Source organism: Podarcis bocagei (assembly GCF_964188305.1).
Source record: "Podarcis bocagei genome assembly, chromosome: 9".
Taxonomy (NCBI): Eukaryota; Metazoa; Chordata; class Lepidosauria; order Squamata; family Lacertidae; genus Podarcis; species Podarcis bocagei.
The window spans coordinates 4,079,078-4,100,690 of NC_138134.1; the positions used below are offsets into that span (position 1 = coordinate 4,079,078).

At 41.3% G+C, this 21,613-nt stretch overlaps 1 protein-coding gene and 1 long non-coding RNA gene across 2 annotated transcripts in view; one reads left to right on the top strand and one right to left on the bottom strand.

Annotated features, from left to right (window-relative positions):
- The window catches only part of WDR1 (WD repeat domain 1), a 369,582-nt gene that overhangs the window by 137,216 nt on the left and 210,753 nt on the right, over positions 1-21,613 (bottom strand). The window lies entirely within an intron of this gene.
- On the top strand, positions 15,101-17,176 carry LOC308594662. Its single transcript, XR_014011537.1, has 2 exons — positions 15,101-15,695; positions 16,810-17,176. It is a non-coding gene; the product is annotated as an uncharacterized lncRNA (long non-coding RNA).

Genomic DNA, 21,613 nt, shown 5'->3' on the forward strand with positions numbered 1-21,613 from the left:
ACCTCGGGACCCCATGCCAAGCTCTCCTCAGGGCCCTTTGACTGCTTCAGTCACTTGCATCCGTGTCCTCCTGGCTTGTAAGATCTAGCAAAGAGGAGAGAAGAAGACTAGCTGCATCGAGGAGATTATTAGTCCCTCTTGAACAGATCGAATGTTCCCCAGCCACATGAGAGAGGTGGTGGTGACACCACTTCCCTTAAAATAAGCCTTCTTTGGATGATCTTTAAAATTCTAGGCTGGTTGCCACATGTCTCCTTTCTGGGCAAGGTTCTGGAGGAGCCAGTCAGATCCAAATGCTCTTGGATGGAACTGATCTTCTGGATCAGTTACAGGTAGGATTCAGACCTGCCTACAAGCGGTGGTGCTGGGGGGCCTGTTGGTCAGCCTCATGGAGCCTCGAGTCTGGAGTTCTGCAGAGTTCATGAAACCACTGAGTGGGGGCACCCACAGTTTTGAAGTGTGCTGTCATTAGTATGCCGAGAACATACAACTCTCTCCATTGCAAGTAGGTTTGACAAAGGATGTGCTGAGCCATGAGCTGTAGACAACAAACCTTATGGAGAGAGCTTAACCATGAGCCTGAATTCAGATGACACACTAAGCCAATCCTTGGCTTAGCTCAGCACAGCGCAGGGGTGGAAATGACATGGTGGTGGAGGAAAGCAAAGGAGTTACAAGCTAATCTCCTGCAGGGGTCAGCAAACTTTTTCAGCAGGGGGCCGGTCCACTGTCCCTCAGACCTTGGGTGGGCCTGGACTATATTGGGGGGGGGGGGAGGAGGAACAAATTCCTATGCCTCACAAATAACCCAGAGATGCATTTTAAATAAAAGGACACATTCTACTCCTGTAAAAACTTGCTGGTTCCCGGACCCTCCACGGGCTGGATTTAGAAGGCGATTGGGCCGGAACCGGCCCCCTGGGCCTTAGTTTACCTACCCATGTCCTGGAGCCTATGTATTTGCATGGTCCCAGTAAGGCATAGTTTGACTTACCATGTCTGTTGAATAGCATTCCTTGTCAGTTAAAGCCATCATGTGAAAGCCACTTACTAACATCTGTTTAGGCTCAGATCCATTTTTGGAAGCTATGCTTTCTGCCATCAGGAATATCAGCAGCTCTTATTCCTACTGAATCCAGGTGGCCAACAATTAAGGCAAGAGTGGATTGCACTCAGTTAAAGTATATTTTAAAAGTTGCTTCTTTTGCACCTGTTGAGACTCAATACATTGTTATTATTTTCTATCCATAGCAACTGTTGTAAAGTTGCAGACCTAAACATGCTTATCTGGAAAAGATTTCAGTTGAAAACAGTATGTTCTCCTTTTTATAACAAATGTGTTTAGGATTGAGGTGCAAATGAGGAAAGTATGATGAATAAAACCTGGGAAGCAGTTAAGGGTGGCAGCATCAACAAATATCCAGAGACAGTTGTTATTTTTCCAAATCTGGGCTTGCTTCAATTATACAGCATTTAAAAATGGCATGTTCCTGAACTATATTTGTTCCATTTCCTGACAATTTAGTTTTAGGTACAAATGAGGAAAGTGTCAAGTTCACGATTTCTCTTCAACTGTTGTGTTGAAACTGATTGGAATTTATGTCTGCCAAGTGTGTTTTCGTGATTGAACTCCTTGATGTGAATCTTGAGTTGTCTTGAAAACAAGGGCAAACTTTGTGGTTTTAGAGAAGATATTTGGGCCTACAACCTTATAACAAAAAATATGTAATATTTTACCCAAATTTAGGTTATTGAAAACATGCGACACATACATTTTTGTGCAAAATTTTTAAAATTCAAGCTTAATAGAAACAAAACTAGCGGGAAAATTCTCCTTTTGGTGCTGAATAAAAAATTTGCTGATTACAACTAGAGTAAAAGTATTATAACTGAGAAGAAAAGATCTCTGTCTTGTTTACCCTATCAGTTTGAAAAAGCAGCATCAGTAAGTGTAGACCCATTTTGTATGCATATCCACATAGACCTTTTAAGATCACTTAGATTAGGGATGGGGACCCTCATCTAACCAGGAGCCCAGATATTTATCTCCTCTATGCCAGATTGGGCCCAGATTTGGTCCAGATTTGATAGATGAGCCCTCGCACCTGTCAATCACCCGGCATCACATTGATGTCAGGTGATGATTATTGGGACATTGGGGCACTATGTAGGGCTTGCAAAGAGCCATGTGTGTCACTTTGAAGCACCATACTGCTTAATAAAGCTTTAAAATATTAAGTGAAGTAGGAATACTTCTAAACAAATACGTAAAGATTCTGACTAGATTCAATCTGCATCATATCACGTATTCTTCATGGTGTTAACATTAATAATGAATGAACACCAACTTTTGAACCATATGAAGGATTTTTATAAAGCAGCACCCTTTGGAATTTCTTCTTTGGGATCCAAATTACCTGATATTGTTCCAACACTGCACATTTCTGATTTTTATTTCTGGTTTTCAGCTAACCTGCTGCTCTTATACTGTTTGCCACCTGCATTTCTTTCAGCTTGCATTCCTCTGCCCTCAAGGCATTACTGATGTATTCTAATAGATGTGCACATTGAGTAAATCACAGTGTAAAATGGAAGCCTCGTGCCCTCACATCAAGATTTCATTTTGCGCTGCTTTATACAATGCACATATGTGCTGTTACATATAGGTACCTTTTTAGTTTTGTGAAATCAGATCAGATGAAGAAGCCTTCATGAGTTCTACTGTCAGCACACATCATGGGTTCATCATGGCTCTCTCTCCTTCTTTCACGCCCCACCCAAATTCCACTCACACATTTACTCATCAATTACACAAGACGTCAGCTGAAAACTCTGGAAAACAGGTTTTTATTAAACAGCCACCACCCCATTCCACATGGAAAACTAATTTAGAAATTGATAGGAATTTTAACAGCAGATTAAAATGTGGCATCAAGGTGGTCCACTGTTAATTTTTTTAAAAAAATAAAACATTCTTCTAGGAAAAGCCTGAAACAGCTCTTTAGGTACTTACCATAAGACGTAGTGACACATAACAGACACAAAAATCCCTGTATCACAATTAATTATATAAATAAAAGATTAATCAGTAATTATCCTGATACTTTCAATTCAGTAATCATTTGAGGTAGTTTAAGGGAAACAGGGGACACAGGTGGCGCTGTGGGTAAAACCTCAGTGCCTAGGACTTGCCGATCGTATGGTCGGCGGTTCGAATCCCCGCGGCGGGGTGAGCTCCCGTCGTTCGGTCCCAGCTCCTGCCCACCTAGCAGTTCGAAAGCACCCCTAAGTGCAAGTAGATAAATAGGTACCGCTTTCTAGCGGGAAGGTAAACGGCGTTTCCATGTACGGCGCTGGTGCTGGCTCGCCAGAGCAGCTTCATCACGGTGGCCACGTGACCCGGAAGTGTCTTCGGACAGCGCTGGCCCCCGGCCTCTAGAGTGAGATGGGCGCGCAACCCTAGAGTCGGTCACGACTGGCCCGTACGGGCAGGGGTACCTTTACCTTTACGGGAAACAGATGTATGGAGTTGCTGGACTGAATCGAGTGAACAAGAAATAAATTATTGTTGTAGTTGTTACAGCACAGGAATGTAGTGTTGTTCCTATATTTGCAGCATAAGTAAAATGATTTATAAGTAGTCAACAAATTACATTGCAGACAAAGGTCATGAGAAATAGATCAGTGCAATAATACAAAAGTCTAAAAAGTTTACCCCTGTATGATAACAGGAGTACTAGGATACATAAGGAGATGTTGGTAGTGTTCTTTCCAGCGCAGTGCAATAGCTTCTTTATCTTTTAGAAGTGTGGTACCATCTGCTGAGCGTAGGGGGCATATGCCATGATTTGACCCATAGATGGTCCGCAAAAACAAGTTAGAGATGAGCTTGCATTATCTCCAAATCTGGGAGAGTTGTGTACAGCTGTTAACCAAATGAAAAACAACAAAGCCAGTGGACCTGATGGAATACCTGCCAAAATCTTCAAAGTGGGTGGAACTGAACTTACACAACTTCACAAGCTCATTGAAAAAATCTGGGAAAGAGAAGTGATCCCAGCAGACTTTAGGGATGCCAAAATTATCAATCTCTTTAAAAAAAAGGCGACAGAACTGATTACAGAAACTATCAAGGCATCTCTCTATTAGCTGCGGCCGGCAAAATTCTTGCAAGGATCTTCGCAAACCATCTCTTAACAATATCCGAGGTGACCCTTCCAAAATACCAAAATGGTTTTCAGCCTTCTAGGGGGACAGTGGACATGATTTTCACCGCTCGACAGCTTCAGGAAAAATGCAGAAAGCAAAACCAGCCCCTGTATATGGCGTTTATCGACCTGACTAAGGCTTTCGACACTGTAAGTCGTAATGCCCTGTGGACTGTCCTTCTGAAAATTGGCTGCCCAGATAAATTTGTTAACATCATTCGGCTCCTCCATGATAATATGACAGCAACCATCGCAGATAACAGTGGCTCTCAAAGTGAACCATTCACAGTGGGATCAGGTGTTAAACAGGGTTGTGTTATTGCCCCAACTCTATTTTCATTGCCATGATCCTATACTTTGTTGAAGGAAAACTCCCCACTGGGGTAGAAATCATATATCAAACAGATGGAAAGCTCTTCAATTTGAGGAGGCTGAAAGCAAAGAGTAAAGTTACCGTAACTTCCATCATAGAGCTTCAGTATGCTGATGACAATGTAGTGTGTGCACGCTCTGAGGATGACCTCCAAACTATCCTAAATATCTTCACAGAAGCTTATAAAAACTTGGCCTGTCCAAAAAACCAAAGTGCTGCACCAACAAGTACAAAATAATCCCTCTGCAGCACCACAAATCCAACTCAGTGGTGTAATGTTGGAAAATGTCAATCACTTCTCCTACCTAGGCAGTTATCTTTCCACAAGGGTCAACAGTGATGCTGAAATCAAGCATCTCTTGAGCTCTGAAAGTGTGGCTTTCTCCCGATTGAAGTGCAGAGTGTTTGAGGACTGAGACATTCACAGGGAATCCAAAATGCTTGTTTACAAAGCTATCGTACTACCAACCTTACTGTATGCTTGTGAAACATGGACCACTTACAAACGCCATCTCCAACTTCTCAAAAGATTCCATCAACGGTGTTTCCGAAAAATCTTACACATCACTTGGGAAGACAGGTGAATTAATATCAGTGTACTGGATGAAGCAAAGATCACCAGTGTTGAAGCAATGATTCTTCAACATCAACTTCGTTGGACTGGTCGTGTTGTGCAGATGCCTGATTATCGTCTTCCAAAGCAGCTACTCTATTCCAAACTTAAAAATGAAAAGTGTAATGCTGTTGGTCAACAAAAGAGGTTTAAAGACTGTCTCAAGCCAAATCTTAAAAAATGTAGTATAAACACCGACAACTGGGAAACAGTGGCCTGTGAGCGCTCCAGTTGGAGAACAGCCTTTACCAAAGATGTCATGGACTTTGAAGACACTCAAACTCAGAACGCAAGGGAGAAACGTGCTAAGTGGAAGGCACGCTTGGCAAATCCACACCGTGATCAACTCCTGCCCGGGAACCAATGTCCCCACTGTGGAAAGACGTGTGGGTCCATAACTGGCCTCCACAGTCACTTACGGACTCATTGTTAAAACCGTGTTTATGGAAGACAATCTTACTCGGCTACAAGTGATCACAGAAGAAGAAGAAGAAGAAGAAGACGACGACTAGGATGCATAATAAAGAAAAGCTTTAATTCAGCTTAAATCTCTATTTTTTGCAGCAGTTTGCAGCAATTTTATCTAAGGAACGCATGCAGGCATTAGTATTACTCAAGAGAAAACAAACAATTCCTGCAAGTTTAAGAATACTCCCACTGCTTTATATTAGTAAACAAAAAACTGGAATATGAGAAAATGTCAAATGCAAATAGGATTGCCCTTGAATTTGTTTTATTCCTTCTCATTTAAATTTTAAAAAGATGAGAGAAAGTTATACAGCCAATACGGCACAATTTCATTTTGCAATAATAATAATAATTGCAAAGGCAAAAATTACTAGCCTCATAATACTTTGCATAATTAACTTAATCAATGCCAACATTGATTGTTTTAGTAGAACTTCATCCTATGTGTTGTGGGGAACCTCCTTTTATAAGTAGAAAGGGATTGTGATTTGCTTGTCATCCCAAAATTGTTTGAACCATTTCTAACCTAATTCAGACCTAGTACAAGTGCACATTCTCTGGCAGGTTCAAATAGCTCAGGTTAATTTTTCAGATTTCTCATATCCCAGCTTATCTGAGTTTCTGTAGCTGTGCTCAGGCATTAAAAGAAAGCGTGAAGGCAGGTAGACGGGTGTGCATGTTGGCTCCACACCCTATCCTTCATTGGAATGAAGTGGTCTTGTAAGTCCATTCAGTTGAATGTCCTTGGACGTTTCCCTGCAGTTGCAAATCCTTGCATTATCGAGCTTCCTGATTGTTCGAAGGCTTGTAAATTCATTCAGCTGAATGTGCTAACAAGCACCCCTTAGGTTTTCCTCCTCGGTGCAACAAGGTCCAAAGTCGATCAGTGTTGGAGATGGGGGCATCATATGTGCCTGAGTGTCCCATGTCTTCATGTACTCACATGCTCTTTGAACATCTGAACAGGGCTAGTATCTGATTTGTATTTTTTTTAGTATTTGACACAAGCAGTTCAAGCTTCCACAGTTAGCTGAGAAGTATCTCTTTATCCTAAGTCACGTGTGTTTGAACTACATTTACAAAACCATATTGGACTCAAGAGATAATTTCTCATCAAGCATTCCACTTCTTGGAGTTAGAATTTGTTTCCAATACCTCTTAGCTTTTTTACATTTTCACCAGCATTCATCACAACCCCCTCCCACTTAAATGGTTTGGCTGTAATTTTAACAGTGCCTAGAGTCATATTAACAGTTTTATTTTAAGGACATAGCAGCTGTATACATGTTTCTCTGTTTCCACATACATTGCCACATTTCTGTTTATGTATCTGTGTGAAAATCTCTCTTCCATTTTGTGATGTATCCTTAATGTTCAATAAAATATAATAGATCTGTGACTACATTGATTTTTAACTATGATTTGTTCTAACTGGGCCCGTGGTCTGAGGCTGCCACTTCTTTGTTCAATCCAGTGCTGCAGAAATGGCATCTTTGGGAAGTACTCTAAAAGAACAATCGGAGGCTGTCCATCTCTTACTCAACTTCTGTATAGCAGAACACCACTTTGCACCCAGTGTCTACGCTAACAAAATTCCTGCTTATTAAAACATGGGAGAGATCTGCCCAGCCTTAGTGCAGCAGGAATTTTAAAAAGGAAATTAATTATTTTCCTGAGCTATGTCTCTCCCATACAGTGGTACCTCGGGTTAAGTATTTAATTCGTTTTGGAGGTCTGTACTTAACCTGAAACTGTTCAGGTTTCAGGTTTCTGCTTAACCTGTACTTAACCTGAAACTGTTCAGGTTTCAGGTTTCTGCTTAACCTGAAGCAGCACTTTAGCTAATGGGGCCTCCTGCTGCTGCCGCGCCGCCAGAGCACAATTTCTATTCTCATCCTGAAGCAAAGTTCTTAACCTGAAGCACTATTTCTGGGTTAGTGGAGTCTGTAGCCTGAAGCATCTGTAACCCGAGGTACCACTGTATAATCAAAATTACTAGTAGACTCATACTCCCTGTCTTCACCTTTTGTCTTCTGTTTTAGAATGAAACTAGAGGAGTGAATCTACTGATAGGAGCATTTTTGCAAACTATTTAGCTGTCCCTTCCTGAAGTACTTCAACTCTGTCCTTTATCCAGTTTAATAGCTTTTAGCTAAGATTTTTTAATTTTAATATGTTCAGATACTGGTAGAAGTGGTGTATTCCCCCCACACTCCCCCCTCAGGAGTTAAGCAGAGAAGGAAATGTGATTTTTTTCCCCTCCATGCTTGCTATGGTTCTAATAATTATCTCCTCTCTCTCCCCAAACACAGCAATGCTGTGTGGATTTTTAAAGATCTTCACATTAAATGCAAAGATCCATTTAACTCCACATCTTATTTTGCCTGAACATCAGGATGAGCTTTTTGTCAGTGGAACAGATTCCCATGAGAGGCGGTGGACTCTCCCTCCTTGGAGGTTTCGAAGCAGAGGTTGGATGGCTGTCTGTCTTAGATGATCTACTGTAGTTGAGATTTCTGCATTGCAGGGGGTTGGACTAGATGACCCTCAGGATCCCTTCCAACTCCACACTTCGATGATTCTACAACCACTGAACCACAATACCATTTTTTTAAAAAAAATCTGTACAGTAGAAGAAAAAGGTTGAACAACCAAAAGACTGACTAGGGAAAGCTTTTCTTCATTACCTTTTATTATGTTTTTATAAATTAATCTGCTCTTCAACCAGAATGTTCCCAGGGCATTTGAGAAGAATTGTTTTTGTTTCAAGATACATCCATACAAAATAAGCAAGTAATCTGACTTTCCAGATGGAGTTAAATAACCTAATGAAATGCAGAAGAAGCAAATAAAATTAGTAGGTAAGTGACCACATTAGGGGAATTAGGTTACTCAGAGAACCAGAAAAGAATGAGGTAGGAAAGAAAGCTCAAAGCCCAATTTAATTGTGTGTGTGTGTGTGTGTTTAAGTAAGATATTAACAAAGCTAACTGCAGAGAATAATAAACAAGAAGTTACCCTGTTAACTGAGATATGCCCACCTTCACCCGAATATCTTCACAGTGGTTATGCAGAACAGTAGGGTGGTTCTAAAACCTTCATGTTCAAAGACGTTTTAAAAGGTATTTTGCATAGAATTATGTATGGATGTGTCTCTGGTGCTTTGACTCATGAAATTGGCTGATTGGGTCAAATCAATATGGGAAATTCAACCTCTATCATTTCTCTTTATTAGTCTTCTCTTTTCTCTGCTCTAATCCTTAAGCTTCCTCCTTCACTTCTTTTTCATTGACTTCCAAATTCCTTGCTCTGAATTCCTTGTTCCGTAGCTTTCCTTCTTCCTGGTCCACAGCCTGCCTTGCAGAGCTGCTGTCTATTGCTTCCTTGGGAAGTTTTAATCCCAGCTAAACTGACAACATCCCCTTCCACAACATCAAGGATAGCTAACTTGTGGTCTTCCAGATGTTGGTGGACTACTGCTTCCATCATCCCTCACCATTGCTGGCTGGAGCTGTTGGGAGTTCACCAACATCTGGAGGACCACAGAGTAGCCACATTGGGCATCAGAGAAGCTCAGCTGCCTGATGGCTTTGTACCCTGAGCACTTTAATTTCTGTGAACTTTTCAGGTCAGCGGCGTCTCAAATTTCAGTGGTGCACTATGTGACGCCAAAATCCCCCCCCCCGCCTTCTCCTGGATGTCATAGTTGTGGCGGCTCAGAAGCTCTGTGCCCAGTGTGACTGCAGCAGTTGTGTTCCCTAGATCTGCCTTTGTTCAGGTCATCATAACAGCTCAACCAATGAGTCAGAGGCTTCACTGACCAAGTCATGATACAATGTTGATGTTGTTGTTCTAAATAGGTGTAGCTAGTTTGCACTTTTTCCAAAATGTTAATTAAAAAAAAATGAATTCAGTGAAAAGAAGAAAGGAAACTTACTGCACTTTTCTTTAAGCATGGAAAGTGTACCAGGTTATTGAGTCAACAAAGGCCTGAAAATGACATTCCACATTGAGGTCTCACAAGGGCACCAACTTGAATAAAATACTGAGGGGTGTGTGTAAGTAAGCCCTGCCCTGCACAATCAATCAAAATATGTGGCGCATACACACCATTTGAATGGCAATGGCCATCAACTTTTGGGGGAACATGGTCCCCTCAATTTTTTTTTTGGGAGGGGCTGAAGGGACCTCAGCCCTTAGGAGTTGGCTCCTGTGAGATCTCATCTTTTGCAACAGAAGAAGTATAGTAATGCTGCTTCTATGTTGTGATAACATGGAGTTGTGTGTTCTTCCCTTCCCAAGCTCCATATGGTTGGCAATCACATGACATCACAACACATTACTGTAGGTGCATTTAGCAAGAGAATTACTGAAGGGGCAAACCAAGTACATATATAGGGGATACCTTACATCATACAAAAAGGAAGTGGAATGAAAGAGAGGCAGGGCATCTGTGACTTAATATGCTACTACTGCTCATATTGTAGAACAAAGTATTTAACAATGGTCAGGAATCTATTTTCTCATCTGTAAGAAGTTGTTGTTGTTCTATAGCTGATTCTTAATTTTGACTTTTTGCAGGCCATTTTCCCTCATACAAGGGATACGGGTGGCGCTGTGGTCTAAACCACTGAGCCTCTTGGGCTTGCTGATCAGAAGGTCGGTAGTTCGAATCCCTGCGACGGGGTGAGCTCCCGTTGCTCAGTCCCTGCTCCTGCCAACCTAGCAGTTCGAAAGCACGTCAGTGCAAGTAGATAAATAGGTACCGCTCCAGCGGGAAGGTAAACGGCGTTTCCGTGCGCTGCTCTGGTTTCGCCAGAAGCAGCTTAGTCATGCTGGCCACATGACCCATAAAAACTGTCTGTGGACAAACACCGGCTCCCTTGGCCAGTAAAGCAGGATAAATGCCACAACCCCAGAGTCATTTGCGACTGGACTTAACTGTCAGGAGTCCTTTACCTGTACCTTCTCTAATACAATGTATTCCTGTATGCTATTTTCACTAACATATGCATTTATATCAACAATGCACACTAGTATATACATTTCTGTGCACATTACTTTGTTGCAGAACAGCGTTGGAAAATTCAGATGGTTTCAGGTTAGGTATATCCATTATTTTACTGTGAACTTAATAAAATCTCTTCTCTACCAGTACTCAAACCATAAACTGATGGCTTTTACAAATGCCTGAACACGTTTGACCCACAAAACTTTACACAGCCCAACCAATCAGATATGTACAGTGGTACCTTGGTTCTCAAACTTAATCCATTCCAGATGTCCATTCCAAAACCAAAGTGTTCCAAAACCAAGGCACACTTTCCCATAGAAAGGAATTTAAAACGGATTAATCCGTTCCAGACTTTTAAAACCAACCCCTAAAACAGCAATTTAACATGAATTTTACTATCTAATGAGACCACTGAGCCATAAAATGAAAGCAATAATCAATGTACTGTACTATAAAATAAATAAGACAGTATTGTAGAAGATAAAAATTAAAAGTAATTTTTTTTCTTACCTGCACTGATGATAGTCATTGTTTGGATGGGGGGGGGGGCTTTTATCCATTTCTGCAGTTAGACAATCAATCCATCAGTAGCTGAACTGAGTTCCACACAGTCACAAAAACAAATTAACCAAAAAAGTCTCAAAAACAAAAATGCAAAATCAATAGCAAAAACAAAAGCGCCAAACTTAATCCATTCCAGAAGTCCGTTTGACTTCTGAAATGTTCGAAAACCAAGGCGCAGCTTCTGATTCGTGCAGGTGTCCCGGAAAAAACAACTAACAACTGCATTGGACATTCGGCTTTTGAAAAACGTTCGGAAACCAGAACCCTTACTTCTGAGTTTTTGGTGTTTGGGAACCAAGGCGTTTTCTCAAACCAAGGTACCACTGTATTTTCAGTCTGCCTGGTCCTTGATGATACCTTTAATGTTGCAGTTTTCAGGCAGGCAGCGAAACTAAAGGCCTATGAATGCTCTGGAAGGTGACATATGTGGCTGTGATCATTCTGATGGGTCATACGTTATGCAGGCTTTTTACATGCCTTAATACCAGCACTAAGTTAAGATAACAAGTTGTATTGCAGTTAATACGGTTTTCAGAAAGTTAGTGGGTTGCAGTGAATCCACACTTGGACTGGAGTTACCTGCATTCAAAATCTTCACTTAAACCATAAAACCTGGGCCAGTAATTCAGTTTAATTGGCCTCCCAGGCTTGTTGCAAAGATAAAATGGGATAAAGCACTGTAGTTACTTGTGGGGAAATAAAGGATGTAATTTACTGAGGCACTTGCAAAGGTGAGAATGCCAGCTTAATGTAATATAATAATAGGGTAATAAGAGTCTGTGAAGATCCCACGTGCTGTAAGTATATCATTGGCAACACTGGGTCCCCTCAGCCCAAGGACTGAGGGATTTCAAAACCTTTGTAAGAGAATTCACAGGCAATTATATGGTCCCTTTTATCACTACCACTAGAAAGCCCATAGTAAATTATCTACAAATGATGTATTTTTATGAGTACCAAAGAGCAGCAGTTGTGTAAATTCAAACAATAGCTGCTTCAAGCAGACTTGCTTCATATTTTGTTATCTGCAATTATCTATAATTTTATATCCTTATTTTGCTTGTTGCAGAGAATAAAAAGCAAACCTCATATCAGTTTGCAACAGTGTAGAGCTTTGAGGAAAACGGTTGCTTCTTATATGCTGTTGACTTTGCCTGTTTCAAGCATGGATTCTTAACCTTCCATTCCACAGACTGATGCCACGTTCTGTCCCAACTGCAGTCTGCTATGTCTTCTCCATGGTCGTGGGACTAGATCGTGATGTTCTGCAAGTATTTACGTGTCTGGTGTTTATTTTATTTATTTCATAAAATTTATATACTGCTTGATTGTAAAAGGAAACCACAAAGTGTTTGATATGAGGGTTTAGCATAGTTTCCCCCACTGCATAGACCTTCCAAGTAGGATGTCAGTCTTTTGTTCCCAAATACCTACTATTGAGTTCCATGACATTGAGATCTAGATTTTCCTAGTTTATTTTATTTTGAATGCTTATTATGGAAGTTTGAGACTATAATTATGGTAGATATGTTCACCTAATATCGAAGAAGGTAGTGATATTTTACTTTGCCATGCTTTATCCATGGGTCTAAATTGCACTCTTTTCATTTTCAGATGACTTCATAAAAGGGTAGGACAGTTTCAAACAAAAAATAATCAGTTAGTTTAGCCTGCAATCCTATACACTGGAGTAAGCTCCACTGAACTTAGTGTGTCTTAATTCTGGGTAGACATGCACAGATTGCACTGTGTTATGCGCAAAGAAAGGTGTGGTTATAAGGCGAACTTGGAATGTGCAGAAATTCTACTCTCTTTAGAAACTGCTAGTCATAACTTCTTACGAACACCTTCCCTTCCAGTTTCTTAGAGAGGAGTATTCACTTCACAGTTCATTCCAAGCAAAAATGTCATTAATATTTCTGAATGGGACTTGAACTCCTTGTGTGCAGCCAAACAAACAAAACAGCTAGGGTGAAATACTTGGAAATGAGCCGATTGTATCCCATTGATGTGAATTTAATCATGTCAGTTACACTGTACTTGGGGTCACTTGAACTGTAGATTACAGGTAGAAATTGAGTTTACTTTTTAGAGTATATTTCAAGGAGACAACCCTTTATATAGCTGCAGCTCCTTTTCACCATATGAAGATTCTTTTTTTTTTAATGAGGGCAAATCTATTCTGAAGCTCATTAAAAGTATTACAAATACATTAAAATGTTACAAATAATAATAAACAAACTTTTAAAAATAATAATAATAATGAGGTGCAGACTTTGTGGCTAAGAAGGTAAAAGCTGTTGCTCCTGGGGACTATGCTCTTGTTTGCAAGGATGCTGAGTGAGACCAGTTGTGCCTCCCTTGCGGCTGAAATTATGAATGTTGCTACTGCTTGGGATTGCTCTGTTGCACTCAGGACTCGCCCACACTTCTGCTTGTCCCACCTCTTTCCTTTGGGAATCATAACCAACATCAATTGTTTTTTCTGCAGATTGACATTTGTTCAATTGTAAAGAGCGGGTTTTCCTGGGGGAAGCAACAGGACAAACAAAGCACTGCCTAGGAAGCACTGGGCAGCAGAAAAGCTCTTGGGCTCCTGCTTTCCAGGTACAGGACAAGGGGAAGTGCGGCAGAGCCGTCAGTGAGAAGGCCTCTCCCCAGAGGAGTTGTGTCAGCTGGCGCTAGTCTGGTGCTCAGCAGCCATTTCTCATACATTTTTCATAAATTAGTAAAGATCTGCACAATATTGTACCCATTATTTACAGAATTGTTCGTTTTTACTTTATTGATATGCTACTGTGTTTTCTTTTTTCTTTTAAATTTATTTTTATGAAAGATTTTCTTGGTTTACAAAAGTACATGCCTTGTCTCTTTTTTCAGGTTGTACAGTCTTTCTTATAAATCAGTTACATTTGTTGTGAGACATTAGTGTTGAGTACAGTATAAGGTTGGGGAAGAAGAGGGCTGGTGTTGTGAGGCTTATATTCTTTAGCATAGTGTACGTGTGGGATTTTGGATCAGCCTCAACTGGGTAGGTTCTCTTTCTATTCATATACTATATTTCCTTATAAAAAAATTCCTTCCTGTAGCACCTTAAAGACCAACTAAGTTAGTTCTTGGTATAAGCTTTCGTGTGCATGCACACTTCTTCAGATGATATTTCCTTGATAGTGAGAGGTATTGGGGGGCAGGATGTGGTTGGTTGTCTGTGGCTGGCTGCAGTGTTTGTTTGCGTTTGTGAGATGGGGAGAGCTTGTTGGGTCACTTAAGCCAGATTGATTCATATGCTGTTGGTGGATTCCTGTTGTTGTCTTGTTTGGCTGTGTATGTGATAAAGGGGAGCCATACTGGGGTGAAGGAGACCTTTTCTATTTGTCCCCGTGTCAGTTTCAGTTTGTTGGTTAGCTTTCTAGTAAGGCCATTTCCCATACAATTTGATACCATTGGTCCACGTTTACTCCTGACGGGTCTTTCCAGTGTCGGGCTATGAGGCTTCTGGCTGCTGAGAGCAGGTGGGTTATAGGCTCTGTATAATGTGAGTGGTCATTATGATCTTGGAAGATGTTCAGTAGAGTCAGTTCTGGGGTGGGTTCTAATACCTGTTTAGTTATTTTGCATATCTCTTGTAGGACTGCTGTTCAGAAGGGTTGGAGTTTAGGGCATCCCCACCACATGTGGAGGTATGTGCCTGTGGAGGTGCAGCCAAAATCCAACATATCAGCGCCAGTTTCTGTGGTGTTAAGTATCACCTGTAGGTGAGTTTCAGAGTGAGTTCCCTTATTTTGGCTGATACAGACTTAAAGGGAGGTTTAGATAATATTCTAGTCCATTGGGTGGGGTTAATTTCATAGCCTATTTCATCCTCCCATTGTCCTTTGATTGCGTCAAGGGGGTTGTGGAATTTTGGAGCAGTATTTTGTATATTGTGGATACCATTCCCTTGCCGTGTCCCTCTGCTGTCAGTACAGGGTTTTCGAAGGTGGTCAAGTGCCTAGCGGCTGCTGATTTTACTGCTAGATTGTTTAAGAAGGCATGTAGTTGATGGTGTGTTAGCCAAGGTATTTGGGTGTCCCCTAGTTTGTCTTGTATTTCTTGTGTTGGTATGGGCTTGTTGTTTTTGTAGAAGTCTTTTAGACAGTGTAGGCCTTTGGCTTGCCAGGCTTTTATCTGGAGGTTTTGTGCTGTGTGTCGGAATAGTGGGTGATAGGCCAGAGGGATGGGGATAGTTTGCCTACTTTTCCCTGTGTGAACCTGTTCAGTGTTGTGGGGTTTTTGTTTCGTTTGTTTTGGAGAAATGGGGATGTTGTTGTGGGGATGTTTTCAATGGTGTCTCTCTCTAAGTGGACCCATTGTTTTGTCACGTCTTCTAGGATATACGGATTATGTGGCGTACTTGGTTGGCGATGTAATATGATTCTATGTTGGGGATTCTCCACCCCCCCCCCTTATGAGGAGGTGAGGTGCAGGTATTTGGGGCTTATTCTTGGCTTTTTGTGTGAGAAATTAAATGAGTGTAGTTTTTTCTGCCACTTCTGGAGTTGGGTTGGGGGAATCCAGATTGAGAGAGTTTGAAACAAATAGGTTAGTTTTGGGAGGGTGATCATTTTGATCATGGCTATTTTGTCTGAAAGCTACTGTGTTTTCTGATGCAATTATGTGGATGGAAATGTTCGCTAATTTTTAATGCTCCATTATTGCTGTGAGCTGCATTGAACTCAGCTTTGTCACTGGAAAAGCAACATGAAAATATTAAATCCAACTCAAGGGTGGAGTTCATATTTTTGATTTGATTAATTTTTATGTACACCAATTAGAGAGATATTTCTTATGCATTATAGAAATAGTCATACACACACATATACATATACATACATATATTTAAAATCAAGATTTGAGCCCTAGGTTTAAGGCCTTTCTTGCAGATGTAATTCAATTTCATGCAGTGTATTGGAAAAAAAAGACCTAACAGCTATGAATAATTGTCTGAACTGTGGGGTTCTTGGCCTCTTGTTTAATATTCCTTTTCAAGGCGCACACCTCTGTTGTCTTCTGAGGCGGGCATATGCCAGCAACAACAAATGTATATCAGCAGCCTTCTTAATGCCACCTCCACTCCAGAGCAATAGTCTTCTACATTTTATGACACAGTATATGTGGGTGGGAACCCAGTTTTAAATGGGTGACAACCTAGCAGACATCCCAGGTGGAATTTTATATAATACAAGATGAATTGTCCTATATGTAAAGAGGCTTTAGAGAGATTTGACATTGAAAACCAACTCATCCTCCCACAGTAAAGAATATGGCATCTTCCAAAGCATTCATGTTGGTAATGACTCAGAAGTACATGCACTTGAGAAATGGTCTGTTTGTTTTCCCATTAAAATGACTGATTTTAATATCCTGAGTTGTTGAATGGGACTTATTGAAGTATAAAGTGATATTGACAAAAGATTTTTTCTTTCTTTCTCAAAGCTTCTTGCATAAAATCCAGAATGCTGTGGCTCTCTGTGTTTGTGTATCCTGTTGAGTGGCAAGCCTTTGTTATCTCTTCTCTTTTTATCTTGAGGTCAAAACAATGATGTTATACATCACGGCAGCAGCCCTACCTTCATTTCCTGAACATCTTTGCTCAGGGCATGTGTCAAAAAGAGAAAATTGTCTTGCAGCTGTCTATTATAGAATGAGTGCTCTGAAGAGTATTTATTTATACCATCTATGCTAAGAAATTGTGATGTGAAAGAGAAGAGAAACAGCAGCTTTTTTTTCTTCTTTACTCTGTCCAAAACTTGAGCTGCATGTTAGCAAACTGTCACCATAAATTTGTTCTCTGCTTCATTCCAAAGTCTGAGAAATAAGAGCAGCCATTAGTGGAAACTACCATATTTTTCCGTGTATAACATGCCCCCATGTATAAGACGACGCCTTTTTTTTTTTTTTTGAACAAAAGTTTTGTGTATTATTTCAAGGGAAAATATATTGTCTTATACATGGGAAAATACGGTATGTGGATATATTTGGGCCAACAACTGATGTAACTAAATTGATGAGGGAGAAGGTGCTTTTCACAAATGGCTAGTTCAGTGGTCCCCCTCAACCGGGTTTCTTTTTCAGGAGGGGCAATGCAGTCCTTAGAACATGCAAACAAATAGTTACTATACTACTACAGTTAATAGATCTCCTCTTTTAATTGTTGTCTTGCTTTAATGCGATTGGTTTATTTTGTATTTTAATTATGGATGTTTATAGTTTAACGTTTGTGTTGTTGGTAGTTATCCTTGTAAACTGCTTAGAAGCATAGTTTGACATTAAATGATATAGAAATGTAAAAATAAATATCACTGTTGCTATCTCAACTGTCTCATCTACTTGCTGCTGGCTGTGGGGGATCAAATGTCAGTAGCACCACAGAATATGGGACAAGAGGTAAACATTTGCAAGTGGGGAAACCCCCCCCCCCCATATATTTGGAGCTGAGCTGGAGCCATATGCCTGAAGCAACTACATCCCAGTTCGTGTTCCTGGTGCCAGAAGTAGTTTTACCAGCTTTTCTTTGTATTCTTCCTTCTGGGTTGCTGGTGCATTTCCAGTCCCATCTTAATGTTTATGGCTCTTTAAAGCTTTAAATGGTTTGTGACATATTTATTTGAAGGACTGTCTGCAACCATGGCAGCCTGTCCTCAACATCAGAAGACTCTCCAGTCTCTCCTCCGAGTCTCTTTTATGATCCTTTTGCTTCAGGGTTCAACAGTCGGAGAACAAGCAACAACATTTCTTCATACAGTACAGTCTCATCTTACACAGGGGTTCAGTTCCAGGGGTTCCACCTGGAGCCGCCCCACAGCTAGTGGGTGAGTGGGAGATAGAGAAAATTCTAGTACTCCTAGAACCCATGAGCCAAGCAAGCCTTGTCCCCCAAGCAAGGTGGAGAGCTTAAAAGCTCTGTTTTTTTGCACTGTAAGGCCAGGGGTGCTCATTTAATCTTTGTTGGAAGCTGCCCAGAGTAGCTGGGGAAACCCAGCCAGATGGGCGGGGTACAAATAATAAATTATTATTATTATTATTATTATTATTATTATTATTATTATTAGATATTGTGGAATCTCAGAGAACTGGCACTGAGGCTGAATCTTTGTTTTGCTATCACTGGTCTATTAATAATTGCCATGACATTGCATTGTATGTTATTGCTTTATGTATGCCTTGAGACAGTATAAAGGTGGCATACAACCATTTTTAAATAAATAAAAATAAATCCAGAGATTTCTGGTTTACAGCTCAGTCTCCGTTACAGAGCATGCTAACCACATCTACTCAGATGTAAGTCCTACTGAATTCAATGGGGCTTACTCCCAGGTAAGCAAGGTTAGGATTGCAGCTGTAGCCACTGCTATATGCCAGCTCTGTTTTGGAAGCAGATAAATATGGAGAGAAAAGATTGCGGAAGAAGTGTAAAAATGTCCCCACTCTCAGCAACTTAAATTGAATTTTCAGTTCACAAATCTCTTTTTTTGAGAGTTTGGTGGGGAGGTGATCTGTGGGTGGGAAACAGATGCATGTACAGTTGTTGTTTTTAATTGAATGTTTCTGATATTTCTGCCTTGATGGGACTGAAAGAGGTATCAAAAGGGGAGATCTTTGAGCTTTCACAAATAAAAATGGCCATGCTTTTTATAACCCTAGGGCAATGCACAGCGTGTGTGCGCGCGCACACACACACACACTGCTTTATAGGTTTATAAATAACAGGGTGAGTGCTTTGAGAAATGTATTGTGGCTCCCTGCTTTTTAAAAATAATTTGAACAAAGATTAGAGACCACCTGAGAAATTATGGAAATGACTTCACCTGGGAGTGAGGCTCATTGAACTCAGTGAGACTTGCTTCTAAGTAGACATATACAAGTAGGATTGTTCTGTGAATTCCATCCACACCTCTTTCTCGGGTGACTACATGCAAAACAGAGTCCAGCCCATGCAACTAAAAAAGATAAAACAAAAAAAGATACCCCCCCCCAAAAAAATTACAGCCATGATTTAAGACATACAGCAGGTTAAAACCACGATAAAATAGGCTAAACAACTTAAAACACAAACTTTATAAACATCTGGGTAGGCTTGCCTAATGTATTTCTTCAGCAGGCACTGAAAAGAATACAGCCAAGGTACCTGTAATATCAATAGGCAGGGAGTTCGACTTCTTCCAGAAGCGTTTGGCATCTCCTCAGTGTGGCCAACTCCTCTCCCACCAATTGCACAGCTTTGTGAATGGTAGTGGACCGCTGCACCCCTTCTCTTCATCTACCCTGATGAAGAGTTCTAGGCAACTTGAAAGTTTACCCACTATTTTGTCACACTTTGGTGGGCCTAATCCAGGTATTGCCTTAATATGGAGCTCAGAGTCGATACAGCTACCTTGCTTTTTGCGTGGCTTTGAAAATACAGAATTTAGATGCACAATAATGGGATCCTAAGCTGGAGGAGGGGGATCTTATACTACCTGAAGAAAGGACTTTATTCTCCGAGGGAACATGTAATTGAATTGATAAATAAAGCTGCCAATTGGGCTCCTATTGATTTTGTTTTAAACCTAGTGTACAGCCCAAAATGAAACTTTACATCTGTGTAATGACTGCATAGTATTTTCTTTCTTTCCTTTCTGCACCCACCCACGGAACCTGTGTGTCTTGTCTAAGAACAGAGACAGAACTGCGTAACAGCTTGTGGTTGCATTTGTAGAGCTGAGGGATCAATCATTATGTGTCTTCTTCCCAGAAAGTCTGGATGTAACCTGAAACCTGAAAAACACCTGAAAAAGCCTTTGAAAGTCTGCTACTTTCTCCCACACTTCCTCTTAAGACTCTTCCCAGATGCAGACTCAGGTGGCATCTCAACAAAAGCCCCTTTCTCCCTCCTCCCTGCCTTCATGTTTTCTTTTCTCCTACCATCCAGCCTTCATAAGAGTTCTAGACAATTCACATGCTTGCATACCATACTGTGTGCCTAAATAATGGTAATGTATTTTGGAACTCAGTCATATGCCAAATGCCAAATGAAATCCCCCTCTGTGGCCTGTTCCTGAACAAAGTCCCCTGTGGAATACCTTCTGTCATAGAAAGGGATGGGAGGAGAGAGAGAGGCGGGTGGTAGTGGCTAACATCCATTCCGTCCTCTGCCTGAAAAAGTCATGTGTGCTTAGCGGGGCTGCTGCATGCATACCGCAGTGTGTCACTGCTCTCAACCAGTCTCCTCCCTCACCCCTTGCACATTCACACGTTCAGAGACAGGGCTGGTCTAATGGCCTCAGGTGTTTGGAGCAGTGCTCTGAATGTCTGGTGGGGCAGGCCTCACACTCTGTTATTCAACTTCATGGCCTGGAGGACCTCGTCAGTGGCCCAGCACAGCAAGTGGGCGTTTGCAGGTAGAGGGAAGGCTTTTCCTGCCCCCCTTCCACTAGGAAGGGCTGAAGCAGCCGCGCCAGGTGGCAGAATTCCCTGCCTGCTGCTGCCACTGCTGGAGAAGCGAGGAGAAGCAGAAGTGGCTCCGGCAAGATATTTCACGAAGGAGGGGCAGCACCTTCCCGTTTTGCCTCAAGACGCCTCAGACCCTTTTCTTCTCTGAGGTGCTGAGCAATTTATTCCAGAGGCATCTGGGGGATGCAGCTTTTCCCTATGTGTGGTGTGGCAGGAAAGGAAGGGCAACAAGCCCCCCTCTTTCTCCACTGTCTCTTTGTCAGCTAGAAAAGGTGGTGATGGCTGCTCAACATGGTGTTTTTTTGGGTGGCGGCTCTATGTTATGTGCAGAAAAGAGGAGAGAGAGCTGACTGTGAATCTGAAAGAACCATGTGGTTATTGTCAAGCCTTGAAATTGAGGCCGGGCTTTCTTGGCGGTGGTGATGGGAAGAAGGAGTTTAGGTGAGGCTTCATCTAAGGCTGCAATCCTACACAAACATACCTAGGAGGACGTCCCATTGGACTTCTGAACAGACATGCCTAGGACTGCCCTGCAAGCTAATTGAAAGGACAATAATTTGTGAGGAATAAAGGGAATTGACGCTGAAGAAGAGAAGGGAGCTCTTCCAAGGCACAGGGGAATAAATGGGCTTCTGGAAGTTTGTTTGCTTTTTTGAGAATCAGGAGCTGTGGTGTTATCCACTTAAGCTGTAATTTTAGTTGTCAAGTCTGGCTTGTCACACTTTTGGGTAATGGCTTGAGGCAGCCTTTGTTTTAGAGCTGATACAGCAGCACTTTTAAAAAGCAAGCAGCAGCCACAACAAAGTCATCTAGCAAGGCTTGTGCTCTCCTTCATTTCATCCCCTCTAAGATATGTTGCATTTTTACAAACCTATTGGCCAGCCAGCACAAGTCCAATGAAG